Genomic DNA, 7284 nt, shown 5'->3' on the forward strand with positions numbered 1-7284 from the left:
CCTCTTCTCTCCTTCTGGGTATTAGGTAAACTAACTAAGTACGTAGATATGATAAGCAAAGAGCCTCTACCAAAGTTGTGTGAATTTTATGGCCTCTGGGTCAGTGTTTCTGGTGTTAGGGCGGGGCTCTATTGATTATATAATGAAAATGCATTAATTCTTTGAGAATCTTCTACTTTGCTTCTGGGTATTAAATAAACTAAGTACGTAGTTATGATAAGTAAGAGTGCCTCTACCAGTGTTAGGGCGGGGCTCTATTGATTTATTTTAATGTGAAAATACATTAAATCTTTGTAACAAAACTAAGCAATTGCTACGTGTATAGTTACATGTATGATGAGCAATGGTGCCTCTTTCAAAGTTGTGAATGCCATATCATCTAGCTTAAAACGTTAACCAAATTCAATTATTTGAAAGTTGTTGCACGATGCTCAGGTGTCATATAAGGCCCAAGGGCCTCTTGTATTGTTTTGTTTCAGTTTTGTTGTGTTGTGTTTGGGTGTTTTTATTATATTATCGTCGCAAGTAAAAAATAATCATCCAAATACATGAGAGACTGAGTGGTGAATCTTATTTCCAGCGAACGCAGATAACATGATTGTACATATGAATATTTGTAGTGTATATTTTAGTATGAATATTTTGTGTAATTATTTATTGATAATACATCAACAATGTGTCTGTCAGTGTAAGTCAAGTGGTAAGCTAATATATACCTTCTTCAAATTATTACTTTGGTGTAGAATTTAAGTGATTTTCTCCAAAGTAATACGGTAGATTACAAATCACATGGAATTAAGATTTTTGCGGTGCATCCTTTTTATTATCTTAAAAGCTTAGATTTAATTTATCATGAGAACTGTATAAACTGAATCAAAAGCGTTTACTCTTCATGACCTGCAAAGTGCATTCTGAAATGTATTAAAACTGTTCATCCCAGCTTATATAAGTTAAATTTCGGAAGTAACAAATTCATTTTTTATACTTTATGTTTTAATATAATATATAAAATGTTCGAAGTTTTCATTCAATAAAAATGCCTTTTTAACCAGAATGAAATTATTTTCAATGCTATTCCGTCAGAAATAAGTTCCATAACAAATATTGTTTCTGAAGGATGCTTAATAAGACTGGACATAATTACATTCATTCTTACTTCTTCTAAGGAACGCTCCGAATCATGGAATCATACTTGCACAATGTAGATGTAAGGGATGGAGAAAAAGGTGTGGCCTCAAAATAGATTCCTCCCGCTGCTCTTGGGTTGGATGCATCCTGGAAGATGTCTATTGAACTAAAAGTAGTCCCTAAAGAGGTTTTAATCAAGACACAAACCAAATCTATGAAACATACAGGGTGATAAATTATACTGGGATGTCACACTTGATAAAAAGCAGGGAATAAGAAAAGGAAATTTTAGAGAAATGCAATAATGAATCATGTATATGTAGCTTGCTTTCTGCCTTTGTGCCATGATGTTTTTTTTTAAACGCCCGGTAAATGTAAATTTTTTTATGCTGCAGTGAAGGATTTTTCTTTCTTAGCGGAGGATTCTTCCTTTATAATTTTCATCAAACATTAGAATGTCACAGGAAAAAAAATGAAAGATTGAATGTTCATTTTACCGGATAAAAAAATGACGTGCACCTTCGACTGAATCTACCATTGGATCTTTGTCAAAGCACGAATCAAATCAATTTACCTTTTATTAAAAACCTTTAATAAAACACTTTTTTATACATTTCTCTTGGCAGCTTATGAGAGAGAGAGAGAGAGAGAGAGAGAGAGAGAGAGAGAGAGAGAGAGAGAATAAAGTATCCTACCTCCTGAAATCTGTACTTTTTGAGTCATTGAATTTATTCTGTGAATGGTAAATTTATGGTCCACATGATTTTTTCCACGCAGAACGTTATCAATTACACAGAAAGGCAAAAAAAAGATATTTATTTTCCCAATCCAAAGGGTTGCTTATGACAAGTAAATAAGAGATCTTCAAAAATTAATTTTGAATGAATACACAGTGTTTGGCAGATCGACACCGTACAAGAGTAAATATAAAATTGATGGTGCGCAGAAATTGACTTCTACAAGTAAGCATTCAATTCAAGTCAACAAAAGAAATAAGTCGATAACAACAGAACATGTATCATGTACAGTTATCTATATCAAAACAACTTGAAGCAAAAGTTAGAATTGAATAGCACAAAAGTTAATATGTAACGGACTCCACACAATCGTAAATATCCAATGTACTCCTCATAAAAGTAAATATGAAATGGACTGCACACAATTGTGAATATCAATTTTGACTCCTAGAGGAAGAAAATATGAAATGGACTACGCACAATCACAAATGCCCAGTTTATTCCTCAAAAACGTAAATAAGAAATGAACTGCACACGAACATGACTATCAATAGGACCTTTCATTAGAATAAAATTCAAATCAGCTGTACATCACGTCCACTGCATCATAAAAGCTGAAATTTATGAATTTTGCATAAAGAAAATGTTTAAACATCAGTGTAACGCAGTGGTGATTGATACGTGCATGTGTGTCAATTTTTCATTTTTCTAACAACAATATGCTTAGTACCGTTTTCCTGTATATATTTCACGTGACACATGCGCTTAATAGTTTGCTTGCCTATGAAAAGACTCTTAATATTTAGATAAATAAGTCTTTGTTTTAGTGTATTTAATTTCATCACAATTTTTTATTAGAAACAAAAAGAAAATAAACAATGATTCTTTTGGTTTGGGAGAGGTTTTTAGTCACAATGAAACCTTTTAGGATAACTATGTGATTTGACGTCATTTTGTTCCCAAAGTGTAAGTGTTCATAGGGTCAGCAATGTTTGCCAAATTATTCAAAGAAGACGTTTGACTGAAATAACTTTGCCAACATTAAAACAATCATTCGAATTTGACCTCCAATGTTAATCCACTAAAAACTTATTTCACAGAAGTATTTCTTTTGAAAAGACCTTCTTCTTAATAACAATACTTTTGACTTCTGGGTTTAATTGTTTTTTACGAAACTGTCACCTTCATCAAAAGCTATAATGTCAGATAATGTCAAATGTAATTTGATATACAGGGGCATAATAGTTACACAATCACATCTTCATAATTATCAAACAATTTTTGCCGTTGTTTATGCGGCAATATATCTTCATCATCTGCATACGGAGTTTATATATTTATAAATTGTTTTGATACGCAACAGCATGCTCTATGCAAGATAATGAATGGTTCCTAAGACAAGGCTAATTATTCACAAACAATTTGATGAAGGATATGGAGATAACGAACAAATTTTAATCTCAAAGTCCATAAAACTATACAAAATAAGAGCAGAGCAAACGCAGACCCCGAAACATCATAGGAGGGATCAGGTGCCATGGAGGAGTGAGCAGTCGTTGCCAACCGGTCACACCCGCCGTGTGCTCCAGATCATGATCAGCAAATAACGGGAAAAATACGTCGTTGATTCAGTGTATCAATAATGGACTAACAACTGGTATGAAAAGCGTCAGTCAGCATTTGACTCAATGATTAATTGTATTTGCTGACAAGGTCATTGTATCGACCATAGAACTTATGAAATAATGACTGATGATATTCTTGTTTCGTCAACTTGCTTGTCAATAATTTACCTCATTTTGGAAATTGTTCATACGTAGAGCATGCTCTTGCGTATCGAATCAACTAAGATATATTTACCCGTATGCAGATTATGAAGGTATATTGCTGCATAAGTAAGGGAAGTTGACGATTGAAAAGTTAAAGTCATCGCGTTTATCATTTAGCTTGGTTGTTAGATTACCATTAGTGTCTTTTTCAATGTATTGTCAATTAACAGTGGTGATTTCCTTTCCTACGTCGATACGATATATCCTGGTGAGCTTGAGATAGAAGATACCACAGAGTCTGACACATCTGTTTCATACTTCGATATTTTACTTGAAAAAGACGTTAATGGTTACCTTACAACCGTGCTGTATGATAAACGTGACGACTTTAACTTTTCTATTGTCAACTTCCCTTACTAAGTAACGTTTTTCATACTACCTGTAATTTTAGTCCATTATTTATGCACTAAATTGATGACGGATTTTTCGTTATTTCTCGATCATGACAGGAGCACACGGAGGAAGTGATCAGTCAGCAGGGGTTGCTCACTTCTCCATGGCACTTGATCCCACCTCTGATGTGTCGGAGGTCTGTGTTTGTTCTGCTCCTATTATGTTTTGTTTTGGGGACTTAGATATTTAATACTGTTCTTTTTCTCAATATCCTTCCTTGTGATCCCGATATTTATCCAAGTATCATTACAAATTGATTTTTAACACCATAAATTGGGTACTATGAATCACTTAATTTTTGCGAAAGATTGTTTTCGTGAGATAGTCATTGATTCTTTATTAGCGAGAAAAAAATTTCACGAATTGTGGTTACATGTATTGTTCCTGTATAATCTTTAGGAATTTTATTATACGCCAGAATTACACCACTGTCTTTCGTAATAAGTCGAAAAAGTTCTTTTGAATAAAACATGATTTACAGTATCATGTTACAACGTTAAAGTGTCACAGACCCCGATGAAGAATCAGCATAAAACGTTAAAGTCTGACTTAATTATTATAATTTAGCAGAATATATAATGTTGAAATATCATCATATTATGTTGTTCAAAGTATAATGATATAAAGTAAAAATATCAGCAAACAATGGAAAAGTAAAAACCATTTATATTAAAGTATCAGCATACTGGTAAACTGTAGTTTCAGTATAAAAATTTTATAATATTAAAGTATAAGCGTGTAACGAATATTATCCACGTCTTACAGTTTTTTTTAGCAAAATAAGGAAAAACTTTTGGCATATTGAACTTCAAAATTAACTTAGGCATGTTCAATTAAAAAAAAATTATGTGATTAATTATATACAAGCATTATAATAAAAACCCGAACGCAAAAATAGAAGTCAACAACAACAAATCAAAATCCAGGCATAAAATGTGAAATTCCTTTGAAAATACGATATAATTTCGTAAAACCTGAATTTACTATCGTTAATACTTTTATTCTTAGTAGGATAAATTGAAAAATAGTTTACTTTAGTATATTTTGTGAGAAATCATGAGAAATTATACAGTAAGATGTATTTTAGACAAATGATAAAGAACAAGGAAATATTTTCTCATAAGGAGAAAAAGAAGAGACACAGTGTTATCTCTATCAGTCGTGTCACAGTAAACATGTTTTTCAACCAGTGCGGGTTGTCATCCCCTTTTGTGTGCAATCGTCTTTTTTTGTGCCGTCGCATTGATGATTACTTTTATGTACAGTTGGTGATATCTACTTTTGTACGTCGTCGATGTGATATTTACCTTAGTGTTCTGTGACTTGATATTTACTTTTTTGTGTTCAACTGATGAGATATATACATTGTATGTGTATGTACAATCGACTGATATTCTCTATTTTGCCTTGTCAGCAATTTACTTTTGTGAGCAGTCGACGTTACATTTTATTTTGTGTGCCGACTTTTGATATACACTTTTGTGTGCAACCTCTGTGTCATTTTTTGTTAGTGTACAGTCGATTTGACTATTGTTTATGTATAAAATTGACTTGAGTTTTACGTTTATTGTTTCGTTGATGTACTTGAGCACCCCAGCTTTTCTAATCAGTTATCGATGAGACATTTCTATTTGTGTACAGTCGATTTGATACTGCGTTCTCTATGAATCAGATTTGTTACTATGGTTTATCTATCCGCTCCAGTTTGATATCTGATATGTTGAAAAGAAGCAAGAAGAAAAAGACACCAGAAACGTCGTAATAGGTGGGATATTTTTGTTTTCTCAATTCTTCACGTCAGGCTTTATGTTATAGGTAAAACAATAAAATATGAATTTACTACATTTTACATCTCACTCTCTGTTTAACAGTCTGCTTTATTGTGTTTCCTTCTGGAATGCCAAGACTCTGTATTAACGTTTATGTGCTGTTGATTTACTTTAATGTCCTGCCTTTGATTCATTTTTTTCAATGAAATATATCCATTTTCTGTGTAGTCCATTTGAGGTAGCTTTTTCTTCAAATCAGATTTGTAACTACGTCGTATGCCTTTGCTCCAGCTAGGTAACTGATATTTTCAAAAGAGAGAAAAAATATAAAACCTCGGAAAAAGTGAGAAATTTCAATTAAGGAGGGGGAAGATCTTCAAAAGAAACAAGAAGAATAGACCAAAAACTTCGTAAAAGGTGAGATGATTTCTGTTCTCTTAATTCTTCAAGACGGGGACGCCGCTATATGAAATACGTTAAACAGCAAATACAATAAACATTTAATGACCTGTACCTCTCGTTTTTTAATTAACAGTCTGGTTTCCTGTATCACCTTTCTTTCGTGAATAAGACTCGATGGTGGATCATATGGGGGTTGTTTCTTTAACAGAGGTAGGGATTACAATTTCAATGTTCCTAAATTGTCCATTAAAGCTACAAAATATTTCGGACCCCCTCGTTTAGACAAAGTACTTTCATACCATTTTTAAGGATGTCTGTAAAGCATAGTGTGATTTAACTGGCAGAAATGAATTGTTAAGAAAAAAGTATATGCATGAAAACGATTTGTTTTCATTTTAACATGTATTTACACACACACACACTCTCTCATTCTCTCTCTATCTCTCTCTCCTAAACACACAAATATTCCTCACATTTATCATTCAAGAAAAATTATTTTGAACTCTAACACTCGACATGCATATATTATTCTGTTCAACAATCTTTTTTTTGTCTCAATTATGCTATGAGAAAAACTCTGTGATAAATGCTACAGTACAGAAAGGTCCATAAATATAAGGGTTCCTATTTTGTTAATGTTAGAATGAGAAACCACTACCCTGAAATTTAAACAAAAAGGACTAGAAATTTAATTGATTTTATTCTTATTGTGTTTAATATATAAATGTAAATTCATGAATACAACACCATCCCTCCAAAACATGAATGTTTGTGTTTAAAAATGGAATTTCAAAACAAAACCCTGTGTTATTACATTAAAAAACAGCAATTAGATATTGAAAGAAATGAAAATGTTATTTATTATAAGTTGTAAAGGGTTATAATCGATTAATATCCGATTATACAAAGCCGATTATTACCGATAATCGATTCTTATATTTTTCCAATTCCCCATCAATTATCTATAATAGGTTGTAAACGAAGATACGCTTTTGTCGGCTTCAAAAAAGTCGCATATTAAACAGA

General features: G+C 32.3%; 2 long non-coding RNA genes across 2 annotated transcripts in view; one reads left to right on the top strand and one right to left on the bottom strand.

Moving 5' to 3' along the window:
- LOC134280941 (uncharacterized) overlaps window positions 1-2561 on the bottom strand; it is a 41869-nt gene extending 39308 nt beyond the window's left edge. The window contains exons 1-2 of the long non-coding RNA XR_009994995.1: window positions 1824-2561; window positions 1157-1294 (exon numbers count right to left, since the gene is read on the bottom strand). This is a non-coding gene — a long non-coding RNA (uncharacterized LOC134280941). The remainder of the gene's footprint in view (window positions 1-1156; window positions 1295-1823) is intronic.
- A 2701-nt stretch (window positions 2562-5262) lies between these two features.
- LOC134280930 (uncharacterized) lies at window positions 5263-6739 on the top strand. The gene is made up of 3 exons (XR_009994992.1): window positions 5263-5852; window positions 6148-6273; window positions 6392-6739. It is a non-coding gene; the product is annotated as an uncharacterized LOC134280930 (long non-coding RNA).
- The last annotated feature ends 545 nt before the right edge of the window (window positions 6740-7284 follow it).

This window comes from Saccostrea cucullata, unplaced genomic scaffold (genome assembly GCF_032062105.1).
Source record: "Saccostrea cucullata isolate Sc308-1 unplaced genomic scaffold, CSIRO_AGI_Scuc_v1 ctg318, whole genome shotgun sequence".
NCBI classification, from domain to species: Eukaryota; Metazoa; Mollusca; class Bivalvia; order Ostreida; family Ostreidae; genus Saccostrea; species Saccostrea cuccullata.